The 27,410-nt window shown below is 37.9% G+C and overlaps 1 pseudogene; it reads left to right on the top strand.

Annotated features, from left to right (window-relative positions):
- On the top strand, positions 1–27,410 carry LOC132693057 (diphthamide biosynthesis protein 3-like; annotated as a pseudogene).

A 27,410-nucleotide genomic window follows, 5' to 3' on the forward strand; every position in this document is an offset into this window, starting at 1 on the left:
ATGACGAATGCAGATAAAGTTTGGAAGATAGAAAAGGTATATAAAAGGAAACTCTTCAAGGATATAATAGTTCAAAAGCAAGAGGGCATGAAATAGAACAAAGGAGGGACTGATTTTTAAAGAATATTATTGAGTGCAGTTCAGATGTGAAAATAATGACCAAAGGTGGCCATGGAAATTCCCATTTAGGAAGAAGGAATTTATTAGATAGTTAGGTAAAATCACAGGACAAATTGGAAAGTGTTGCAAGTAAGACCTGGAGGTTCTTTCATGAAGAACTTTTATTTTACATGTTGGAGTCTATGTTATAGATAGATTGCTCAGAGGTAAAAGATCACATCTATTGGGAAGTTGATGGAATGTTATATGCTGCATTTAATTCACTGCTGGCAGTCAATGAATTGCTGTATACATGAAATTATATTCTGTAGTTTTTATTTACAAGTATTTACATGCTGACATAAAAACCTGTCGTTAGCAAAAGCTATATTTGACTAACTATATAAAGTATAAAAAGACATCCATAGGGATTACTCAGGTAGGTTTGGGAGGAGACCAATTTATTCCAATTGAGTACTTTCTTTGTTAAGTGAAAGTAAACTGTATGTACATGAAATTTGTATTTCCCTGGACTACATCAGCTTAAGGGTAAAAATGTGCTTATATTAATTACAGTAAATTATGTGGGTTTTTTTTCTGGATTTTTTGCTATCTACTATTTCATTATTCCCATTACCCCTTGTATCCCTTCTATACATTTCTGGGCATCTATAAGGATGACTCCTGTGATCTCACAAATACATCTTTTTAGTTGCTATGTTAAGGCTTTTCCTTTACATAGCATGGTCCCAGCAGGACCATACTATATGGAACCTTCAGTGGGACATGGGCCCTCACCTATACTCAGCTCCCCTCCCTGTAGAGGTGCGAAGGTGTCTCTCCCATGTTGAGTTTTGTTTGTCATGAAGATATCAAACTGGTACTGTCTTGGTCTAGGTGCCTTAGGTTTTAGTGAAAAGATCGTGTGTATATATATATATATATATATACACACACACACATATACATATACATACATATGTATGTATGTATGTGTATACATATACATACATATGCATGCATTTATGTGTATACACATACATACATATATACATATATGTATATATACACATACATACATATACATATATATACATATATGTGTATATATATACATACACGATCTTTGTATGTGTATGTATATATATGTGTATATATGATACTGTCACTGTATATATGATATGTATGTATACATACATATACATATTCATATACATATGCATATACATACACATATATTATATACATATATATGTGTATATATATAATGATTTAAACCTAACTAGGATTGAGTAAATGGGTCAGGATAGATGGCTTATGATAAACACTTTGCTTTCTCTTTGCTGGTGACTAAGGTTTTAGCCAAGTTATTTATATTCTTTGGAAACCTTCTTTCCTGAGGGGCTTGCTTCTCAGTCCTGAATGCTAATGCATTTCTGTGTTTTCTGCTTCACCCCTTTTCCCAAGTCTGTCTGAAAAATTTAGACATATCAGAAGCCTGGAAATGAACTATTTAGGTAGAAGCTGGGGAGATCAGGTTGAGTGCAGAATCTTAAAAAATGAAACAAAACATACAATAAGGAGAAGAAGAGATAGAGAAGTAGAAGAAAAAGGAAAGGCAAAAAAGAAAAAAAATTTAAAAGAAAACAGTAAACCAGTCTTCTGGTCTGTTTTCCTCCCTTGCTCCATATGTGGTCTTTCATTAACAGTCTAAATCTGGTGTTTCTCAGTTCAATATTTAGCTAATTTCCCTTCTCTCGGCATCAAAATCTGGTGTTTCTTATCAGATGGTATCAATTAGAACCCAACAAAATCTTTACATTTTACACTTTAGACAGTAGATACAATTTCATGGTTGAAATGAAATTAAGTTTTGGGCAGTGATAAGCTTAGAGGGGTCTACTTTGATTCTCCTTATTTTTTGTAAGTTTATTTTTGAGAGAGAGAGAGATAGAGATAGAGAGAGAGAGAGAGAGAGAGAGAGAGAATCCCAAGCAGGCTCAGCACAGAGACTAATGAGTGGCTTGATCTCATAAATCATGAGATCATGACCTGAGCTGAAATCAAGAGTCAGATGCTTAACCGACTGAGCCACCCAGGCTACCCTACTCTCTTTACTTCGGAAGTGTACCCTTATGGTTGCTGCAGAGAAAGAAATTCTCCTTATAGATCTTTCTGATTCTCATCACCGTCTGCCTTATGTCGTAATATTTTTGTTGGTGGCTGGCTGCATCTTTATAATTTTCTGTGGCATAAATTTCTTTCCCCCTGGCCAGTAAGTTGCTTTTTTAACCCAGTTGAGCAGATCATTTTCACAGATGTTTCAGTGACATCGACAAAACCTGTGAGCTACCAAACACTGTCAGGACCTGGCTATGTGGACTGTAGTTCCTTTAATCTCTGGATGGTAAGGCTGCACAACCTTACAGGCAAGATGAGGCAAGCCCTAAATGCCAGTACATCAGGAATTTCTAAGGCTAGAATAGCTTTCAGTTCTTTTTAAAATTAAAAAAGAATTAAAAAAAAATTTTTTTTAACGTTTATTTATTTTTGAGACAGAGAGAGACAGAGCATGAACGGGGGAGGGTCAGAGAGAGAGGGAGACACAGAATCGGAAGCAGGCTCCAGGCTCCGAGCCATCAGCCCAGAGCCCGACGTGGGGCTCGAACTCACGGACCGCGAGATCGTGACCTGAGCTGAAGTCGGACGCTTAACTGACTGAGCCACCCAGGCGCCCCTAAAAAAGAATTTTTTTAAATGTTTATTTATTTTTGAGAGAGAGAGAGAGAGAGAGAGAGAGAGACAGAGTGTGGGTGGCAGAGGCACAGAGAGAGAGGGAGACACAGAATCTGAAGCAGGCTCCAGGCTCTAAACTGTTAGCACAGAGCCTGACATGGGGCTTGAACTCATGAACTGCAAGTTTATGACCTGAGCCAAAGTCGGACCCTCAACCAACTGAAGTGCTTCTAGCTTTCAGTTCTTAAAGAGAGGAAGCATGCCATGTTCATTTGCTAATGACTTTAGTTGAAGAGTGAACATTGGTTATAAACAGCAAAATTAAGAAGGCTATGGCAAGTTTCTGTGGCATTGTTAAAACCTGCTGGAAAGGAAGTTCAGTTTTAAAATTGAAATAATTGTAATTCACATACAGTTGTAATATATAATAGAGAGTGATCTCTTGTACCTTTTTCTCAGTTTCCCCCAATGGTAACAGCTATAGTGTAATAACAACCAGGATATTGACATGGATGCAATCCAACAATGTTATTCATATTTCCCCAGTTTTACTTGTACTTTCACACATATGTGTGCATCTGTATATTGTATGTGTGTGTGTGTATATTCTATGCAGTTTTATCATTTTTTAGATTTATGTATCTGCCACTACAGTCAAGATACTGAACAGGTCCAATACCACGAGGATTTCTCATGTTATCCTTTATTTTATTTTATTATTTTATTTTATTTTATTTTTTAAAGTTTATTTATTTTGAGAGAGAGAGAGAGAGAGCATGTGCACGAGTGCATTAGTGGGGGAGGGGCAGAGAGAAGGAGAGACAGAATCCCAAGCAGGCTCTGCATTGTCAGTGCAGAGCCCGATGTGGTGCTCAACCCACGAACTATGAGATCATGACCTGAGCCAAGATCAAGAGTCTGATGCTTAACTGACCAAGCCACCTAGGCACCCCATTGTGTTATCCTTTTATAACCACACCTACTTTCCTTCTGCTCCCACGTTTTCCTTAAACAACCAGTAATCTGTTTCTTATTGCTGTATTTTGCCATTTCAATGAAGTTATATAATCATGCATGAAGTAACCTTAAAAAATTTTTTTAAAAGTTTATTTATTTTTGAGAGACAGAGAGAGAGAGAACGAGTGGGAGAGGAGCAGAGATAGAGAAGGAGACACAGAATCTGAAGCAGGTCCAGGCTTGGAGCTGTCAGCACAGAACCCGATGTGGGGCTTGAACCCACGAGTGGTAGATCATGACCTGAGCCAAAGTTGGATGCTTAACCAACTGAGCCCCCCAGGTGCCTCTGAAGTGACCTTTTTTAAAAAATAGACTTGGGGGGGGGGTCCTGGGTAGCTCAGTTGGTTGAGCATCCAATTCTTGATTTTGGCTCAGGTCATGATCTCATGGTTCGTGGGATCCAGCCCTGTGTCAGGCTCTGTGCTGACAGCACAGTGTTTGCTTCAGATTCTCTGTTTCTCTCTACCCCTTCCCTCCACTCAAAATAAATAAATAAACTTAAAAAAATAGACTTTATTTTTTAGAGTAATTGTATGTTCACAGCAAAATGAGAGCAGAAAGTACAGAGAGTTCTCATGTACTCTAACACATGCATAGCCTCCCCCTCCAGAATGATGCATATATTACAATTGATGAACCTGAATTGACACATCATTATTAGCTAAGGCCCATAGTTTATACATTTTATATTGGGTTCACTTTTAGTGTACATTCTGTGGGTTTGCACAAATGTATAATGACATATATCTACCATTACTATCACACAAAATAGTTTCACTGTCCCAAAAATCTTCTGTGTTCTGTCTATTCATTCCTTCCTCCCTGCAACCCCTACAACCACAGATTTTTTACTGTCTCTGTAGTTTTGCCTTTTCCAGAATGTTATCTAGTTGGAACTATACATATCATAGTTGGATTTCAAAATTGGCTTTTATCCCCCTAGTATAATTCTCTGGAGATTTAGCCAGGTTGTTGTGTGTATGAATGGTTCCTCCTTTTTTTTTTTTTAATTGCTGTAGTACCCCATGATATGAATGTGCCACAATTTGATTAACCTTCCACCCCTTAAAGGACATCTGGACAGTTGCCTGTGTTTGGCTGTTATGGTTAAAGCTGCTGGGTCCACTCACACACAGGTCTTTGTGTGAATGTAAATTTTCCTTTTTCTGGGATAAAGGCCCAGGAGTACAATTGTTGGGATGTATAGTAGATGAGTGTTTAGTTTTACAAGATGCTGCCAAACTGTTTGCTAGAATGGCTATATCATTTTATGTTTTCACCAGCTATATATGAGTGATCCAGTTTCTGAACATAGCTTTGCCAGCCTTCGGTGGTGTCACTTTTTTATTTTAGCCATTCTGTTAAGTGTGTACTGAAATTACACTGTGGTCTCAGTTTGTATTTCTCTAATGGCAAGGGATGTTGAACATCTTTTTCATGTGCTTCTTTGCTATCTGTATATTCTCCTCATATGGGCTTTCATAGGACAAAATTTTAAATTCTGATGAGGTCCAATTTATTAGTTTCTCTTTTTATGGCTTTTGCTTTTGGTGCCAATTCTAAGAACTCTTCCTAGCTCTAGAGCCCAAAGAATTTCTCTTGTATTTTTTTTTCCTGAACATTTTACAGTTTCAGAGTTTTATATTTAAATCTATGATCCATTTTGAGTTAATTTTGAACAAGATGTAAGATTTAAGTCAAGGCTTATTTATTTTTTTTGCCTATGGATGCCCAATTGCTACATAATCATTTGTTGAAAGGCCATCCTCCCTTCATTGAACTCTTATGCAGCTTTGTCAAAAATCAGTTAAAATCATATTTATGTGGGCCCATTTTGGGTTCTTTATTTTGTTTCACTGACCTATGTGTTTATTATTAAGGTAGTCTATTTTTGTGATCTAATTTGATGAGTGCATGTACTTTACATGAATTCGCTATATTTTATTTTTATGGTCATTCTAGATTTTTCTTGTTGTTAAAAATTAAACTGGTGAATCCAAAAGCTGAGATAATGAAAATAACTAAAGTGGATTGAGAACCTATTATTTTCCAGGTACTACTCTAGGTACTTTCTTGTGTACGATTTAATTTGTGCAACACCCCTAAGAAGTAGGAACTATCCTTATTTTACAGATGAAACTGAAGCACAGAGGAGTTAAAGCTTATACTGCTCTTAGGTCGGAATATGCCTATGACTTTCAAGGTATGCCTAATATTCACAGTGTTAGGCAAGTTGCTACAGAAGGGTACTTATTTATACCTTGTGGAGCCCAAGCAATATGGTTCATGAAATATGTCTTTTAATACCATGTTGAAAGTTTATGCCTATATTTTGCTGACAAGTTGACCCACTATAAACGTAAAGATGTAATTAAAATTTTTTTTTAACATTCATTTGTTTTTGAGAGACAGAGAGAAACACAGCGTGAGCTGGGGAGAGGCAGAGAGAGAGGGAGACACGGAATCTGAAGGAGGCTCCAGGCTCTGAGCTGTCAGCACAGAGCCCAATGGGGGGCTTGAACTCATGAACCGTGAGATCTTGACTTGAGCCGAAGTTGGATGCCCAACTGACTGAGCCACCCAGGCGCCCCAATAAAGATGTAATTTGAAAACAAAATGTGACTACCTACAAGTGCACAGAATTTTCTGAAAGACATTTTTGAATGATCTTTAAAGCACTTTGTTTACTTTCCCTTGCTACTTGATGGCCCTTACTTTGCTAATATCCACCTTATTATTTTTTTAATTGATGTATAGTTGACTTGTCCACATTATTTATATTAAGTATAAACAAAAAGCATGAAAGAAAAAGGTTATTATCTTTGGATCCTAGACAGTGCCATTTTTTCATGGCTTTATTTAAATTACACCTGGTACACGTAGAAATTGTTGCTTTTGTAGGTGAGCTTAGAGTTTTTCTAATAGTGAAAAGAAAAATGATTTCTCCATGGAGCTCTCCTCACATGGATGTTAAGTAAAAAAAATTTGAAGCTTCTTAAATATATTCAGTGGAAAGCCCCTAATAATATTATGAAAGTTTTTTTTAATGAGTGGTTTAATGATTGTGGTTATAGAAGTTATTTTTCCTTGTTACTGTAGTATTTTTTTTTTTTTTTACTTTCATGGTGGTATTGACATTTGACATTTTTCTGTTATTATGTATTTATAGTTGTGGTAGGCTAAATAATGGCTCCACCAAAGATATCTGTGCCCTAATCTCTGGAACCTGTGACTATTACCTTATATGGCAAAAGGGACTTTGCAGAAGTGAGTAAATTAAGGATCTGGAGAGGGGAAGATTATCCTGCATTATCTGAGCAGACTCTAAATGTAATTACACAAGACCTCATAAAAGGGACTTGGAGGGAGTTTTGTGAAGATGATGGCAGCAAGAGATTGAAGTGATGCAGGGAAGGAGTCCTGAGCCAAGCAATGCAGATGGCCTCTAGAAGCTAGGAAAAAACAATAACATGAATTCTTCCCAGAGCCTCCAGAAGGAATCAGCACTGCCAGCAGCTTAACATTAGCCCAGTGAAACTGATTTCAGACTTCCAGTCTCCCAAACTGTAAGAGAATAAATTTACATTGCCTTAAGCTGTCAAGTCTGTGATTATAGCAACCATAGGAAACTGATTACAGTAGTCTTACACACAAGTAGAATAATGGAATATTGCAAGCCTAGTCTGATTTGTAGCATGCTGAGGCCAGGATCTCCTGAAATTTAGTGTAAGGTGGTTGATTGCATAATTATTTTTCTTTTGATACAAATGTCTTTAAAAAGGTGGCTTGCATCATCTTTGAGGCCAGGGCAACTGGAGAGAGGTGAGCCTGTGGGATGATATCCAAGGGAAAAGTTGACCTGAGAGGGATCAGGGCAAGCCAGGAAGGAAATTTCAAGATAGAGTTCGGGGAAAGAGTTCTTATTGGACAAGTCAAAGTTATAAGGAGAAAGAAAGCTAAGGGCAAGGTGAAGATGGGATAACAGAAGGTCAGTGGAGGGGGACGTTGAGCTAGGCAAGGCTATGAAAGTTGGTATCGGCTTAAGACTCACTGGAATGATGAACTGAAGATGGCTCAAGGTTACTTTCACTTTGGTTGCCTAGCAAACAATTGTGTAAATTATGTCCACCAGAAAAGTATGCAAGCCAATGTATGCAGTTACCTGATGCCTCCCCTTGTTCCTTAAGGAGCTGCCACCCAGATCCTGTTGACAGTACTGCCTATGAAGAAATTTAAGAACCACTAGTTCAGAGAAGACAAGAAACTTCAAGTCCTTTCCTGCTGTTGAAACAATTACTCTATGGGTGGGGACACAGAGTACCAGTGCCAATAAAGGCATTCCTGCTTGTGTCTCAGTCACATATGTCTATGTTCTATTTTTTATTGTGTTTTGGGCCCATGGCAGAACTGAACATAGCCTACCACATAAGCTTTCCAAGTGTTAAAGAATAATATTCAATGAAAGTTCCATTTTACATTCTCATTTTCTTAGCAATTGAGTTTATGTTGTTGTAGCTTTCCTCCTTTATTTCCCCAGTGAGGGGAGGAGGATCTGATCATTTTGAACTTGTCTGGAGTTGTTGCCAGATAAAAGTGGAAAGTAGAAAACCTTCTAGGAGGGTTGAGAGGGAGAGGAAGAGACAGCAGGGATAAAACGAGAGTGTCTTGTTTCTTCCTTTCCAGGGTGTATCCCAGGAAACTGTTAAGCCCCTTTTCACATTCCACATGGTGCCAAAGTGACATGGCACTGTCACAGTGGGATATTAGACCTGGTTGAGGAGAGTGCTGTAGGCCTGTGGGAGGACACATTCGGTGTAACACTGAGAGTGCAGCCTGTCATTATCAGGCTTCCTTGGAGATAAGGAAGTCTACCAGGGCCTAAAACAGCCCTCGTTGGGGCAAGGAGGATGCAGAGGGGCCTAGAGAAGCTAGGGGTACTATAAAAAAACCAGCCATATTTTAGCAGATGCCAGTGTGGCAGACATAGGGGATCATGTGAAATGAGGGATATATTCAAGAAGGTGTGAATATTTGAAAAGCAGAGTCAAATGTACATCAGACATCCCTTACATTGGTGCCACAGTGATGAGTAAGCGCCCCAAGATTTAGGTCAAGTAGAAAGCAGAGAACCTAAGTAAGTGATCCCTGAAATTATACCCCCAAAAACTAATCTAAAAGATCCTGAATTAATCTTTTTTAAAAGTTATTTATTTATTGAGAGAGAGGGAGGGAGGGAGGAAGGGAGAGAGAGAGACAGAGAGAGAGAAAGAGTTAGTTATTGGTTAGTTAGTTCACGGGAGGGGGAGAGAGAAAAGGAGAGAGAGGGAATCCCAAGCAGGGTGCACAGTCAGCCTGTGAAGCCCCATGTGGGGCTCAAACCCATGAACCCATGAGATCATGATCTGAGCAGAAATCAAGGGTTGGATGCTTAACTGACTGAGCCACCCAGGCACCCCCTTAATTAATATTAAAGAAAAGACTGAGATACCTTAAATGCACATATGAGAGTTTTTGTTTTATTTTGCTACTGTATGGGAATGAGGGCTGGAAACAGAATAAATTTAGTTATAAAAATAAATTTACATTGAAGTTTTTTTTTGCACATTTAAATAGGAGGTTACAGATTTTATCCTTGTCACCCAAGATTATTCTTTTATCTATCTATCTATCTAACTATCTATCTACCTACCTACCTGCCTATCTATCTATCTACCTATGTATCTATCTATTTATTAAAGTAAGCCCTACACCCACTGTGGGGCTTGAGCTTATGAATCTGAGATCAAGAGTCACATGCCCTAGCCAGGTGCCCTTCCGATGTCAGTCTTTTTAAATTTGTGTTCTTAAATCTACTCCAGGACTGTATGCTTTACTCTCTGTTTTCCTACCCACAAAAATCTTCCTAAGTACTTCTTAGTTATCTCAAAGATTGGTCATCATTGACTTTATACTTGCCAAACCTAGTGCTTTCTCTGCAGTCCTTATTCTATATGATTTCTGTGCCAGTCCTGTGACAATCTGTCCCCAGATTCCTCCTCATGCATATTCTGCTCTGTGTTGTGTGCTGATGTCTGAATCCTTGTTGCTGTACTTCCTGGTCTCCTGGAGTTGTTCATGACTGAGTTAAGATGAGGAGAGGCAATGGTGAAGATTGTAAGGGAACCTCTCTGCTAACTTCAAAATCTGAATCATCCCCCCCAAAAAAAAAAAATCTGAATCATCCCTAGATCTGCTTTAGCTATTGTTTTCTTATTCTCTTGATTTTTAGACACATTTACTGCCATTTCAAAGGTCTATGGATTCTAATTTTTGCATTATGTTACAATAAACTGTTCACTACCTTCTTTATCTCCAGCCTCAAATATATGTAAGTTTCTAAATGATGGCATAGCATGTGACTTACAGAGAATTGACCTTAAATAAATGTTTATTGGCTAAATGAGTAGGTAGAAGTATGGGATGAGGTAATAGAATAACTCCTCCTGAGGGAATTATCAGAATCAACGTTTTGCCAAGATTCTAATACTCTGCTGAGGATCACCCTCTGTGTTGCTCATCAGTGTGTGTCTTATCCCCAGGTGTTTTCATACAGAAAAAGGTGAGAAGCTTTGCTTTGTGGATAAGAGAGTTTCCTATACAGATAAACTTCCTGAATCATTGGAAAGTAACAAGACTGCATTGAAAAGTAAAGTAGATCCAAACATAGTACAAGTGTAAAGACAATGCTTCTCAAAATTTTCCTCTTAATTATCCATAAGGACAGAAGAAGGCGAATATGTATGTCTGGACCTAGATCCGTAACAGTGGTATAGATTAGGAAGCCAATCTGCCACCAACGGAGAGTTTCTCTTTAGAATTAATTTAAATGTACATTTGATCCTACGATAGAAAAGTCTTCTACCTTGAATCAAGTTGACTTTCGCAATATGTGGCCCCAGTTTTACCCTGTGACTTCATGTGTCTGCTGGCTAACTGCTCCCTAGCACTTGCTCCACGTTGTCCATGCTTCTCGTTTGAGAAGCACAGCATGAGGGTACAGACAGATAACTTGATGTTGGCAGATTTCTTTCTAAGAGAACATTTTTGGTGGAAGAAGAGAGCTGGAGGCCACCAGGTGTTTGTAATAGGGGCAGGAGAGAAAGTTTGTCATGGGGGTAGGAAAGGTCAATGAACATTTAGGGTGGGAATCACTTTGGGTTTTTCCTTTGACTAGTCCTGATGTCTTAGAATTCATATAAATGAATTTATATGCCTCATATAAATACCTAAGTCTCTGTAATTGCTATTTGGCCATATGTCTGTAGCATGCTGACTTCTAGGAAAATATCACTTGGAGCACTTGCTATTGGTTACAACTCCCATGCTGCTGAATAGGATCATGTTTTACGACTGGGATTGGGGTGCAGGAGTGATTGGGATGAAACACTAGTGTGTTCCCTTCTCAAATGGCACCTCTATCTTTTTGAAACGCTCAATATATTTCACATGCTAATTAATGTGAGCCACAACTTTTCCCTTTAATAATTCTAAATGGCTCTACTTCCTGTTATGAAATTGCCAGCAAGAGAAGAATCTTATCTTGCTAGGTAACCTATGTATCCTGCCCCAAACCACAACTGCGAATCTGAATGCAGATTTACCATCTGTGTACATATTGTCACTGTGGTCCCAGACCACACGTCACATATCTGTTTCTTTTAGTAAGGTTGACATTTCTTGCAGTGCACTTCACCTTTGCTCTTACCGGATATGTACAATTTCATTTAGGAAAGAAGTGCTGAGATGGGAGGAAATAGAAGCTTTGAATACATTGTAAATCTGATATGCAAATTTTATCACAGTTGCATTATTTGCTAAAGTTCATTTTGAGGCACTCTGGGATGTGATTAATTTTAAGGGCAATACAGGATGTTGTTTGCTGAATTTATAGGCCCTGTGGGATAAATGAACCTGCCTGTTTCCTTATTACCAAGGGAATTTTTAATAGAAAATGGAAGCATAATAGTTAGAGTAGAACATTATAGTACCTTATTTTTACGGAGGCATAAACTATACTAGGAACTGAGCCATAGGATAAATGGGCCTATTGCAGCATAGGTCAAGCTAGTAAAATTAAAATGTGCTCAATTCTGTCTATGTGTACTTTTCTGTGCATCACAAGCATATCTTGTACCTCTTAGCGAAAAGGACCTATTCTATCCATCTATCTATCTATCTATCTATCTATCATCTATCATCTAATTATCTATATCAATCAATCAATGAGTCAGTCATCTATCAATATTTTCAAATGATTCCATATTTCCACAGCCATAATTACTACTTTCTTAAAAAAATTTATATTCCATAGGATTCGCAACAATCATTTGGCAATTGGTCTAGTGTTATTTTGTTTGTTTGTTTGTTTGTTTTTTACTTTCCTAACTGATTTGTTTAGGAAAGAGTACCTTGGGATGTTTTCCATTTTTTTTCTTTATTTAAATTCAAATTAGTGTAAACATACAGTGTAGTATTGGTTTCTGGAGTAGAACTGAGTAAGTCATCATTTACATATAACACCCAGTGTGCATCCCAACAAGGGCCCTCCTCAATGCCCATAGCCTATTTGGCCCATGCCTCCTACCCAACATCCCTCCAGCAACTCTCAGGTTGTTCTATGTATTTAAGAGTCTCTTATGGTTTGCCTCCCTTGCTGTTTCTTTCCTATTTTTCCTTCCCTTCCCCTATGTTCATTTGTTTTGTTTCTTAAATTCCACATATGTGTGTTATTTTAAAGTTGATATTTAAATTCTATATTATTGCACAGCTAGTATCTTTTTTTCCTAACTGGATTATAAGCCTTCAGGGAACAGGGACTATAATTTACTTTTTGTATTACCCAAAGGTAATACAATTATCAATGAACAGTGTATTGACTTTCAATTATATAGGAACATTTTTTAAACCAATATAGGAAAATTGAGTTTCAAACTATTCAGCAGTTACTCAAGAAGCCAGGTGTATACAGTCAGATTATATCCCTCTTCACAGGTAACTACCCATGCCAATTCATTTCATGAACATTATTGAGAATTTAATTTTTTCAAAAGTTTATTTATTTTTGAGAGACAGAGAGAGACCAAGTGCGAGTGGGGGAGGGGCAGAGAGAGAGGGAGACACAGGATATGAAACAGGCTTCAGGTTCTGAGCTGTTAGCACAGAGCCCAACACGGGGCTCAAACTCACAAACTGTGAGATCATGACCTGAGCCGGAGTCGGATGCTCAACCGACTGAGCCACTTGGGTGCCCCGAGAATTTAATTTTTAAGGGGCTGTGTATGGTGGAAGGGAGAATGGGTAAGTTATTTTTTCTTTGTTTACAAAACTATTTTATTTTTCTCCTGGGAACACAAGAAGACATATTTTCCCCAGTATCCCTTTGTGTCCAGGTGGACTGTGTCATTAAGTCCTTCTAATGGAAGGCGAGTGGAAGTGATATATGCCACTTTGAGGCCGTAAACAGCCCTTGTTCATTCTTCCTTGTTCTTCCTTCCTAACCACACAGCTGGAAGGGAGAGCTTTTAATATGGTAGAACTATGGAAATATCATGAGTCCTGAGGTTGAGTACCTGCAAGAGTGGCCCAGAAGATGTCATGGCCAGGAACTTTAGCTCTGGATTTTATATGAGCAAGAATATTGTATTATTGAATAAAACTGCTGAGACATTGCAGCTGTCACAAGTTAATGTTGAATAATACATGAAGAAAAATCAGTAATAGGGATTGAAGAGTTAAGAGCTTCAATTAGAGGAAAACAAATGAAAGAAGAGAGGGAGGGGGATTGGAACCAATTGATTGGTCTTTGATTGGGCTCCATGGAGTGGATGATCAGAAGACACTGCTGGCGGTGTTAATGGCTGTAGGAACTTTAAGAAAGAAGGTGTGAAATATTTATTTGAAATGTTTTTAGAATATAGTACTTGAAACATATAAAAGAATACACAGTGATGTTTAATTTTGAAGCATAGTAATAAAATGAACACTTGTGAACACACTGCTGAGCTAAGAATCAGAACTTTATCATTATTGTTGTAAGTGGCAGCTGTACGGATAAATTTGATAAACATGATGAAAAAAAGTGAGTCTCAGAAGATTATAACATTTATTTATAAAGCTCAAAAAAGCATATTAAAAGAATGAGGTATTTAGGGATACATATATGCCTAATTTTTAAGTTGCTATGCTGTGCTCTTTTGTCCTAAACCTTTGGTAAAATATTTTCTGAATTTTGTTGGTATGCTGGGAGGATAAGAGCTGAAATTTAATGAGAGAAGAGAGATATATAAAATATGACTATATTCTCACTTCTCAAAGTGAGTTCTGTGGGCCAGAAACCTTGGCATAACTTTGGATCTTGTTAGTAATGCAGAACCTCAGTACTAGTGAGACCTACTGAATCAGAACCTGCATTTTAAGAGCATCCTAGGTTATTTGTATGCACATTAATCCGAGAAGCACTGGACCACAGCACATTGTACAGCCCATTCTTCAGAATCCCTGTTCTTCCCCTTCTCTTGAATTGGCCCCATATACTGTGTTCATTGGGTAGTTCCACAGAAGGACAAAAGAAAGGATCGGGAAACTAATGTCTACTGAGCACCCACTTGGAAATACAGACATATCTAGGGTTACCCTTCTTTCCTCTTTCCCCAATCCCTAATTCTCTGTTATAATCAAGCTTATGGTAGCAGCAGTCATCAACTCCTCTAAATCCCTAAATCACTGTAATTGCTGTTTAGCTATATGTCAGTAGCATGCTGACTTCTAAGGAAACATCAGAACATCTGTTATTGGTTATACTCTTACGTAATGCCATGTTCCTGAAAAGGATCATGTGTTACAACTTGGGTTGTGGTGTAGGAGTGATTGGGATGAAGCACTAGTGTGTTCTTTTCTCAAATGACACCTCTATCTTTTTGAAATTCTGGGTGTATTTCACACACTAATGAATGACCTTGCTGGCTGCTAATGCAAGCCAGAAAGCATTAATTTGCTCCAGTTTTTACCAAGTACTGATGGATCCTGTCAGGAATAGGGCTAAAAGATGAGAGTAGACATTTCCTTAACTAGATTTTAAAAAAGGACAGACTCTTTAGTTCTGTAAAATGAGTTGACATGTGGCATTAAATTCATTGCTGTTATCTGTCATTGACTTTTCTGGGCAGAATAATGAATGCTAAACTTTGTTAGAAATATGGCTCAATCTTAATATCGCAAATGTGTTGGTAGACCAGAAGGAATGTAATTGTTTTATCAGAATGACTTTGGTTTGTGGAAGTGTAATTAATGGAAGAGATAGCTGATGCCATCAGAATTTTCCATTTATGTTTTGAAAATCCAACAAAAACCTAACAATGAAATATACAAAAAAATAAATCATACTTCGGAATATAAAAGAGATTAAAGAGTAACTGAGGTGGCTTCTCATTAAGCATGGTGGACAGCATATATGCAATCTCTACCACCGCCACTGAAAGCTCCCTAAAATGACAGCATAGAGATTAAAAAAAAAAGTTATAAGTCCCAAGGGCAAAGAGACCAGGAGAGGGGAAAAATACAACATAATTTGGATGCGGAAAACAGATTGCTCTGGTAATTTATGGCCACATAATTAGCTATCTCAAAAGTTAATGGATTAAAACAAATATTATATCATACTCTACAATTTTTATGGTCAAAAATTTGGGCAGGATTCAGTTGGGTGATTCTAATATTTCATATGGTATTGACTGTGATTCCTGAGGGGTATTTCTCTGCAGTTGGACTGATTTGGAGTATCTAGGATTGCTTTATTCATGCACTTGAGCAGAGGGAGCTGGAGTCTGGGCTTAGGTGGATCTCTTTCTCTCTCCATGCAGTCTCAGGGCCTTCCAATGTCGTCTGTCCTGCAGCGTGGTTCGATTGTTTCCCGGTAGTTCAGGCCATCTAAATGAGTGTTCAAGAGACAGGATCCGTAGGCTGTCACTCTCTTAGGGCCTGGGTCTGACAACTCGCACAGCTCCATTTTTGCCATATTTTATTAGTCAAAGTAGTAGTTTCAATAGAACAAATGGGCCAAAATAATTATGGCCATCTTTATTCCCCAGATATATGAATAGTAACAGACCTAGAAGATGAGGAATCTGAAACTCAAGCTAGCAGTGAGGGAAACATCCAGGTCAGTTGAGTGTGCTCCAGAGCCCTAGAAACTAGGCTTGGGAATTTCAGGTACTTCTGAAAAGAGGGAGGGGGTACAAGCAGGGCCAAAAATGTAAGGATCAGTTGAAAGTCTATATAAAAGCAGTTAGATCTTCTGATCCCCTTCCACAGTTTGCTGAGCCCCTTCTCCATAGAAGACTAGAGGTTAATTTCTGGAGAGGTTAAATGAAGCAGACTCTGGACTTGGGCATAACTGAAAGCAGGTGAAACATACAGAAAACAAAGATATTAGATTAAAATCTACACACTGTGCCATGAAATCCCCTTCCCCTCACCTCTTAAATGAGCTTTGATGATACTGGCAGGCTCTCAGGTAAAAACTGGAGGATTCCTCTCTTGATATTTATGTCTCAGAGAAAATTTCTACAGGTGTGGACAGTTAGGGGCCCAGCGGGACAACACCATCAGATCCACTGTCAGTGAAGTAGTCAACAAGTCACATCTACACATGCAGCATCTACTTGGTTTTTTAGTGCCTCATTGTTAAAATCAGCAATCAAGGATCGATAGACATATGAGGCAGGTTCTTTTAGAAACCAAACCAAATAGGGGTGCCTGGGTGATATAGTCAGTTAAGCATCCCACACTTGGTTTCAGCTCAGGTTATGATCTCATGGTTTGTGAGTTTGAGCCCTGGATTGGGCTGTGCACAGATGGCATGGTGCCTGCTTAGGATTCTGTCTCTCCTTCTCTCTGCTCCTCTCTTGCTTGTGCTTGCCTTCTCTCAAAGTAAATGAATAAACTTAAAAAAAATTTTTTAGATGCCAAACCAAATACGTAGAAATAAAGAACATAGGGTAGATAAAAAATGTAAAGAGCAAAATAAAATAATGAAAACTGTAATTAATATCCCTAAGTGATGAGAAAATATATTTTATAAATGAAACAAAAAGGACATCAAATAAACTAGAATTCTTAGAAATAAAAACTATTGGATCACATTGAGTAAACAAAGAAATGAAAACTATGGGGCCAGAAATTAAATATTAAATAGAATCTTTGAAAGATATATTTGAGGAAAATTTATGAATAAAACAACCAAAGAGATCAAAAATTTGAGAAATTATAAGAAAGTTAAAAAATAAGTTCAAGTGGTCCCCTATCCAGGTGCTAGAACAAGCAGAGATAACAGAGAAAACAGAGGGGAATAAAAATTGGGGAGAATTATCAAATAACAGGCTAGAGGCTATGGACTGCCAGACTGATAGGGACCACTGAGAGAAAATAGGACAGATGAGAAAAGCATCCACACTTTGGTACATCATCATGAAATTCCAGAAAATTGACAAAGAGAAACTCCCAAAGTCTCTGAGGATGAAGAAAATTGACCAGTTTTCAAAAATTGTACTCGATTTCAGATGAGCAACCCTGAATACCAGAAAATAATGGAATGACATATTCAAAATTCTGATTGAAATGATTTCCAATCTGGAACTCTGTGTTCAGCTAGGCTATCAGTCAAGTGGGTAGGAAAAGACATAATGCCTCTACCTGGTTAAAATGTGATAGAATATATTCAGCACGAAAAAGTTGTGAGTGATAATTTCTGTTTATGCATTCAATTCTCAATTAGACTCTAAAGTTCCCAAGGGATATGATTTTAATTTTGATTTGTCCTGCATAGCATCTGAATAAGGTAGGCATTTATAAATGGTGTTTATGAATAAATGGACTCTGTTCAGCTTTTTTTTTTTTTTTTAACTTTTCTAATGTTTATTTATTTTTGAGAGAGACAGAGACAGAATGTGAGTGGGTTAGGGGCAGAGGCAGAGGGAGACACAGAATCCGAAGCAGGCTCCAGGCCCCGAACTGTCAACACAGAGCCCGATGCGGGGCTTGAACTCATGAGCTGTGAGATCATGACCTGAGCTGAAGTCAGACACTCAACCGACTGAGCCACCCAGCCGCCCCGACTCTGTTCAGCTTTAAATCATGATTATTGGAATCATGTGCTGAATATAATAGCATTGCTATTATATTGCTAAATAAATATATTGCATTGCTAAATAAGTAACTTATTTTCTTAGTTGCCATTTCTTGATACCATACCTAGTATTTATTCTCAGATGTTTTTTCATGAATTGTCTTTATTTAGAAAAAAAATTTTTTGTCTTCTTATTCTCTCATTTGGTCCAACAGTTCAAAGAATTTGTGGCTTGAATGTTTAAGAAGAAGAGTGGAATATGATGCTCACATTTGTTATAACAAAATACTTTTGGAGGCTTTTATGGTGATGTTGGCCTGATAACACTAGGTACCAATAAATTAAAGACAAAATTTGAATTTTCCCTGTTGTAATTACTATCTGGACCAGTAATCAGGTGCTTAGTTACTCTCAGCATTACTGTTGGTAATAAAGTGTTTATGGCCACCAGTGAATAGGAGCTATATTAAATAAAGCAACAAGCTGATTGGTTTATACAGTAGAGGGAGATGGCTCTGGACCCTAGGAATAGCGGCTCAAGGAGAACTCAGGCATCTGTAGGAGGACCTGAAAATCAGAAAAGACTACAGTTAGAATTGTCAAAAACAACAGAGATCAAGAGGGACAGTAAAGGGAAAGTCAGCTTGGATCAGATGCAGAAGTATTCAGCGTCTTGAGAAAATTCAGACTTCAGAATGATAGGAAGAAAATTTGACCTCAGGTGGTTGAACAGAAATATTCAGAACTAAATAATATAGGAAGTCACTCATTAACTAATGCATACCTGTTTGTTTTTATTTGTGTGTAGGTAAAAACTGTAATTTCTTCTGCTTGTAGCAAAGCTTTTACTTTTTTTTCTTTTTTGCTTTTAAGAAGACTGACTAGATAATGTGGGATTTCTCATTGAGATAATTATAGAGGGTATGGTAAGAATTTCATATCACTAGCAAGAGTGTAAAAAAGAGCCTTCTGTGACCTCACACATCCTAATTAATGTACAATCTTATGATGGAGGCATTTTATTACTTATGCTCCCAAGGCAATACCAAGGTTGATTGCTACCACTGTGTTCACCCCTGAGCTAATCATTGACAAATTCTGTGGTGTGCTGGGAGACGTACAAGGGCAAGACTAGGACATGGGGACAGTGAAGAATAAATGCCTTTGTGGTAGAGATGCCAGTCATCTCTTCCCTACACACTCTTTTCATTAGGGAATCTGCTTTCCTGTAATCTGTGGCAGGGGTAGCCTTATGTATCACATGACACTATGGCTGACTGGACCATGGATGGACATCTGAGCCAAGTTAAGCCTGGAATTTGGAGCTGGGATACTGAGAGCTTGATTCAAATAAACAGTGGTAGGCACTGGACCCAGGAGATGATGCAAATTTTGGATTTGTGGACTTGTTGGCCACATGCGGTCATTGAGAGGGAAGGAACAGTAGACACAGGTAGATTCAGCTAATGTTTGACTGCTGCTGGGTGGAGAGTGATAGTGATTGGCTTTTTAAATCCAAGTCTTATTCGTAGGAGTCCTAATTTCACTTAGGTACTTTGAGGATGTAAACTTCAGATACCCTCTACTTCCCATAGATTGAACGAAATTCTGCTCTTTCAACAGTAGAGTCACATTCATCGTTCCATTCAGTTTTTCTAACCCAGCAATAAAATTGACCCACTGAATACCAGTTAATATATGGTTACAGAATGCCCAGTCTGTTGCAATCACATGATTTCACAACTACTTGGATTTTATCTGTCTCCTTTAGAAGATTATAATTCCCTGAATTTTTAAACAAGGAATCTACACCAGTTTGTTTCACATAACATGTGGCCAATGGCTTTTTGAAATTGGATATTTCCTGAGCTGTAGTAAACTTGGCTTATGAGAAACATGTTTAGTTTAATGCTCTAATATAATAAATAATATTCTTAGCACTAAATATTGACATATATTTTCAATAAATTTCCTTTAGAGCTGTTTATATAAAAAGCTTGGTGTATATGTGTGTTACATTGTGAGTATCCTCCCAAACGATTGATTGCATTAAGCATATCAGGTCCTTTATGACTCATAGAGGAATTCTAGAGTCAACAGCCTGCCTCTTAACAACAGGCATGAGGAGCAGAGCCTGGCAGCATGTGGCTGGAAGCCTTTGGTCATTATGGTTCCCAAATAGTCATTCTGATTCCAAATGGTGTACAGGGCAGATGGTGGGCTTCTCCACCTTTAAGAACATTTGGATGAGCATGTATCACTGTAAATTCAATTATTTGGCAATTGTTAAGTAAAATCATCTTTAGAAAATAAACTGTCTTTAGAGATATTTTCCCAGTTCCAAATTAAAAAAATATTGCCTATATAATAACACAACTGTAATATTGAATTAAGCTGCCTATTTATTGACTTTCCCAAGAGATTTCTTTCTTGCTTTTCCTGTGATACGTTGTAACATTACCATAATGGGACTTTATTATTTCTCATTTTCCGCATGCATTGCTCTGATAATTGGAAAAAGTCAGAAAATCCAACTATTGAAATGAGTGACCTTTACGTTTGGAAAACTAATTTGTTCTACATAAATATAGGAGCTCATGTTACGTCACCTAAAATACACAAGACTGACCACTGTCAATTTAACTTTTTATTAAAGGAAATTATTTGCTTAATCAAAATATGTATACCATATCTTTCTGTTTGTTTTTCTTTTTTTGGTCACTTACCCTATTTTATTTTTTGCCTCCTTCTCCCAAAATTCAACAATTTTTTAAAAATTTTTTAATGTTTATTCAGTTTTTGAGAGAGACAGAGAGTGAGGGGGGCGGGGAGAGGTAACAGAGAGAGAGGAAGATGCAGAATCCAAAGCAGGCTCCACGATCTGAGTTGTCAGCACAGATCCAGATATGGGGCTCGAACTCACATACCGTGAGATCATGACCTGAGCCAAGTCGGCCGCTTAACCAACTGAGCCATCCAGGCGCCCCTCAACAATTTTTTTGATATTTATGTTTACATTTGAGAATTTAAAGATTTTGGATATAGGCAGTAATCAATGTACAGGAAATTAGCAGCAAAAGTGTCATAACTGATACAGGCAGAGAAAGTACATGATTTATTCACCTTCCAGCCCAGTTTCCTCCCAGAACTCCTGTTGGAGGAGAGAAGCCTTGTGCTTTAGGACATCTTGTTCTTTTTTTAGTTGTTGTTTTTGTTGGTGGCAGTGTTCACAGTTGCAAATTACATCAATTTGTACTTTTAGAAACCTATAGTGCTATGGAATCTGTCCCTAAGTACTTTCCTACTTCTATTTCTGCTCTCACATCCTAGGTTTTTGCCTTGTTTAGTATTCAGCCTAGTTCTTTGTCCCTTTGATGAGGGGAAAAAACATTTATATATAAAAACTCTTCCAGTCCGGAGGACATTACTTGGAACTCTCCAGCTGCAGGAGAACTATGACTGAGTTCTCTCCAATGTCACCTCCCATGGTCATGAGCTGAGGGGGCCAAGATTCTCAGGGCCAGCTCCCACAAACCTCACATCCCTGCTTACCTTAAGTTTTGCCATTACATGATGAGACCTTCCAGATTATCCATTATTTCAAAAACAATTCTCCTGTCATTGCTCAGAGCATACTCTGGTCTGATGCTCTCTTCTGCCTTTCCCTGTCCAGACTCTTCCACTCTGTCTTCGGGAGCCTAGGGTCTGTCACCTGTAAGCGGCTCAACACCTCCGTCCCTTGTCTGATTGTTCCTATGACATTCTTGTTCAAGTGACACCAGCTTTTACTGGTACCACTCCCTCTGCAGTCCCTCCAGAAGTAGCTATGTTTTTTCTCGTGCTCCGTGTGCACTTCAGGGCTTGGAGGTGAATAGATGGCTTCTTATTTTTCTTCATTGCCTACAAATCTCTTTTTGTCTCTTTAAATACCTAGTTCTTTAGTTCCCAACTTCAGATGTTACCATTACTTCACCTGTGGTGCCATCTACCCTCCTCTCAGGTGCTTCCTCTCACTGCTGGCTCCTGGGTGACTGTGACTGTGGCTCATTCTTCTCTTGTTGCTGAGTTCTGCTCTCAGCTGCTTCAGGAATCTCTTCCTCCTCTCCATTTTCCTGACTTGTATATTTACTTATATCTGAAGCTGGTATCACTGGTGACTGCACCACCTCCCACATCTCATTTTCCTCTTTGACTTTGCCTCCCAGCCTGCTGACCACTACCTCTTACCCTATATCCACTTGATAGGGCTACATCTTAAAGACTTCCTATCAATTGTTCCACATTTTGCTGTTTTAAACCTGTTAATGTCCTCCCTCCCCTTTTTTTCCAAATTAGATTCCATGTTTTGGCTCTATAGCCATTCCCTCAGTAACATCTTTAACTCTCTTGACCCCCTTCTCCTCCATTGTATGCACCTAAGCAAATGTGAGTCCCTCCTAGCCCCAGTTATCTGTGTATCCTGGCCCTACACCAGAGCAGGTGAATGGTGCCGGATAATAATTACACTATGCTGCTCACAGGCCTTGCCTCAGGTTTAGGACCCCAGATCTCAAAATCATCAGACACTCAGAAAATTCTATTTCACTTTTCCAGTAAATTCACCTTTAGCCTCCCTAGATGACTCTTTCATATCTTCTCTTTAACCCTTCAATTTCAAGACACTACTTATTCTTTCTTACTTTCAACTGATAACTTGGCTTTGTATTTCCTAGAGAAAAGAGATGCCACCGACAAGAAATGCTTCATGTTTCTACCACCCACTTGTATTGTTAGCCACATATTCTGCCTTTCCTCCTCTGTTGCTCTTGACTTGTGTTCTTGATCAGTTTGCTTCTTCAAATCATTCTTAGGTTTTCCAGGTCCCTGTCTTTAGCACATCTCTAAATGTTGGATTGCCCCAGAGTTTTTTTTCAGCTCCGTAATCTTTTCTAGTTACACTTTCCTGAGGAGAGCCTGTTTAGTCCCATGGCTTTAAATACCATCTCTGTGCTGATGGCTCCCAAATTTTTAGCTCCACCCTAAACTCTGTCCTGAGCATCAGAAGTATACTCTGACTGCTTACTTAACATTTTCACTTGGGTGTCTTTTAGACTTTTCTAATCTAATGTGGTCAAAACTCCTAGCTTTCTCAAAAAGAAATAAAAATCTATTCTCTCTCAATCCTTCCACATATCAGCAAATGGTACTGTCATCCATCCAGTGGTTGTTCAGGCCAAAATTGTGGAAATTGTTGTTGAATCCTCTTTCACTCATTGTCCCTGTTGAATCCACCAGCAAGTCCAGTTGCCCATATTTCCAGATTATATCCTGAATCTGACCACAGCCTATCATTTTTCAGACTTAGACCAAATTGTCACTATGTCTTACTCAGTGCACTTAAAAGTTCCTGAAATTAGCACAACTCACATGTCTATGTTTATTGTCCACTTCCCCACATTAAAATATGAACTCTTTGAGCATAGAGCCTTTGTCTTGTTCATTGCTGTGTGCCTAGTGCCTGTACCTGGCACATAGTAAGGGGTCAGTAAGTAGTTTCTCCTGATTAACATTTCAGTCTATGGAGTCTTTCAGAGTAATCATTGAACTATATGGAAAGTATTAAAAACTTACATTCCTGAAATCTGAGCAAATTGTCTAGTGTCAGTGCTTAAAATTTTAAAAAGGTAATTGATCATGCTGGTGCCTAGATTTCAGCTCCAAACTATTCATATGACGTGACTGTAAAGAGATCATTTAAAAACATATATACCTGTGTATATATAATAACACAAAAATATATACAATTATATGCACATATGTGTGTGTATATATACACATAAACATATATGTACATTTAGTATATACATGCACAAGCTTACTATTTTATAAATAGTCATATTGTAGATGCAGTTTTTTCCCTTTGTTATTTTTTATTTGCTTCTCCCTTCCCTACTTGTCTTTACCTATTACTATAGTTCTCCCAGCCCCCAAATAACCATCTGCTTTGTTTTTCTCCTGAATTTTTCTTCTGTACACTATTGTAAGTATAAAGACGTAAATACATTTGTTATATGTATTTAAATATATAGCTATAGAAAGATATTTGGTCATTGTTTTACAAAAATGGGATCACATTAAGCTTAATCTTGTGCACTTCACTATTTAAAAGGATACCTTTAGCAATTTGTTGCAAATGCTTCTACAAATTACAGGTTCCTATTCTTGCCATAAAAAAACTAAGACTCCATTAAAACACTCCTGTGACATATAAATGAAGAGAGAGGGCTGAAGAATTATATCACTCTATTGAATAGGCCCTAAATAGTAGTTCCAGTAAGAATAGCCTAGGGGTTATTACTATGACTGGTGAGGGAGTCTTGAGAATTGTGTATATAAGTACGAGGACCTCTGCAATGTTGCTGTGGTAATGAGAGCATTGGTTTGGGAGTAAAATGGCCCAGATTTTTCTTTTTTTTTTTGAGTTTATTATGTAAATTTTTATTTTTTTAAAAATTTATTATTATTTATTTATTTATTTATTTATCTCCCTCCCACCCCCCATCAACCCTCAGTTTGTTCTCAGTTTTTAAGAGTCTCTTATGCTTTGGCTCTCTCCCACTCTAACCTCCTTTTTTTTTTTTTCCTTCCCCTCCCCTGTGGGTTTCTGTTAAGTTTCTCAGCAACCACCTAAGAGTGAAAACATATGGTATCTGTCTTTCTCTGTATGGCTTATTTCACTTAGCATCACACTCTCCAGTTCCATCCACGTTGCTACAAAGGGCCATATTTCATTCTTTCTCATTAAAATGGCCCAGATTTTAATTTATATTCTGCAGCTGACACACTGGCTAGCCTTTGGCAATTAATTTAATCTCTCTGGGGTAACCTAATTTCTGGACAGAAGACTTGGGTTCAAGTTTATTACTAGGAATGTAATCTTATAAAGATCTTAAGTTATTAAGTTCTCTGATCTGCCAGCCAGAGATGGTAATAATATTTGTCATACCAACCCCATAGGTTATTGTGTTGGATTCTAGGAGATAAAATATTAAAACATTTCTTAGATTGTGATGTGATCTACAAATGGGAGTGGCCATTATTTTTTTTTCCCCTCACATATCAGTTGAAGGCTGTAACAGACATATCTGAGTGTTAGTTCAGTTGTTCCCTGTCCATTGTGGTAGCTACTAACCACAGGCAGCTATTAAGCACTGGCGACGTGACTAGGCCAGATGATACAGGCTGTAAGTGCAAATGCACCCAGGATTTTAAGACTTAGTATGAAAAACAAAGTAAAATATCTCACTATTTTTTTAATATTGATTAGTTGTTTAAATGATGCTTTGCAAATATATAGTTAAATAAAAATATTATTAAAATTAATGTCAAAAATTATTTTTTTCTTTTTAATTTAAAATTATTTATGTGTCAGGAATCACTCAGTTGAAGGTATGACCTTAGTGAATATGTTTGTACCAGGTGGGCTTGCTGCCTACCTGCAGCTGGCTCACGGTGGGACTTTTAGACTCTTCGGAATTCCCTGTCCACGTAGGGCTCCTGTAGGGTCACTTCCAGCATGAGATCAGGTGTACCCATTTCAGGTAAATTATTGGCACGTGTGGGCTCCTAAAGAGCTAGCAACCTAAAAATGTTCTGCTGTTTTCCTTAATTAGTTTTGATGGATTAAGTTCCCTAACAGCTGGTTGTTTATATCATAGGAATTCAGGATGGCTCGCACATTCTGTCTTGTTCTCGCTTTGATTACCTGCTCAGCCTTCAGCTCTGATTCCTGCCTAATTTTACACTGCAGCTTTCATCTCTTTAAGAGTCTCTTGTGATGACCTTCTCTTAAATCCTCCATCAGCTGGGTCCCCCTAAGCCCATCTCCTTGTTAAATGTGCAATATCTCATGCCTGATGGCTGTAAGGTCATAACCAGTGGTCTGGCTTCACCTCTTGAGTTGAATCCAAATGTTAACAGCCTTTGTTACCACTGAGGCTGGGCTTTAACAAGGATCTTGTTTGTTGTTTATTAATTTTTCACTTACATAGTATTAGGCTTCATAGTTACTATATACAGTACTGAGTAGATTGTCTTTTAATAATGCCACATTGGTTCACTGGCATATCAATAGACGAGGCATATACATTAATCTGAACAACTTGGAAGTATAAATGCAGAATGAATGCATTCAAAAGTGCGAATCTTGTGTTCACTAACCTTATGATGGCGATCATTTCACAATATACATGTACATCAAGTCATCACATTGTAAACCTTAAACTTATACAAAGTTATATGTCATTTATTACACACTAAAGCTGGGGAAGAAACCCCAACTATAACAAACCAAAGCACAAATCTTGAGAAGCTATACAGATACTCTAATAACATTTCCAATACTTAAGCATTACTTTACTGTCACGCTTTGTAAGGTTTTATTTTTATTATATCTGCATTTTGTTTCTAGAGTTTCAAGGGACCCAGTCCTAGTGCAGAAATAAAATGTACCCATCAGAATATCCACAGCTCACCTAAGGATGGTCCAAAGCTGGGAGGGAGGTATGTGCAGCTGGCTGGCAGAACCAGTATTCCAAAGAATGAGGGCAGGATAGAATGGTGAGCTAAATCAAACAAAAGTCAATTTGACTGCGTGTCCAGAAGATTAACTACCTGAAATAAAAGGTGGAGAAAACATGGTTTAGCAACATTATAAGAAAAAAGAAGAATGGGCTTGAACTAAATTATTAATATGCGATTTCAATTTCAGGGAGATGTGACTTACTTTGCTATCTTTGAAAATACATACTTTTAAGCCACGATGTTATCTTAGTTGTTCTTATCTTACTTGTTTTGGCTTTGGAGCCAGAAAGATGAAAAATCAGGTGTGTTTTACTTTATAAGTTTGTAAACAAACTGAAATCTTTCTTGTAATATTTGTAGCTTAGGGAAATATTTTTTTCAAGACTTAAACAATAAGAGGATAATTGAGTAATTCATAGTTTCCTCATCTATTCAGTAATTCATTACTCTATTTAAAGTTATACTTTAGAGTTCCTCTGGTGATTACACCTGGCTTGGCCAAGTGCCCATGAGGTTATACTGGCTGGACGGTGTCAGGTGGCAGGGGTAGCTGGAGTGATGGTCTTTTGTTGGCCCCAGTGACAATGGTGGTTTTCACAATGAAGTGGACATTGAGGACTTCCAGTAAGATGAAGACTCAGTGATGTTTTTTTACCCCTGCTTGTGTGGAGATGACTTCTCCATCACCGAGAAAGATTTGGAGACTGGGAAAGATGTGGCAATGTGTTTTAGTTGTTCTCTCATTATAAAAGTCATTGATGACCAAGACCAGTTTATGTGTGGAGAAACGGTTCCAGCCCCTTTGACCAACAAATAATTAGTTAATAAGTGCTGA

Source organism: Panthera onca, chromosome B1 (genome assembly GCF_046562875.1).
Source record: "Panthera onca isolate mPanOnc1 chromosome B1, mPanOnc1 haplotype 2, whole genome shotgun sequence".
Classification (NCBI taxonomy): Eukaryota; Metazoa; Chordata; class Mammalia; order Carnivora; family Felidae; genus Panthera; species Panthera onca.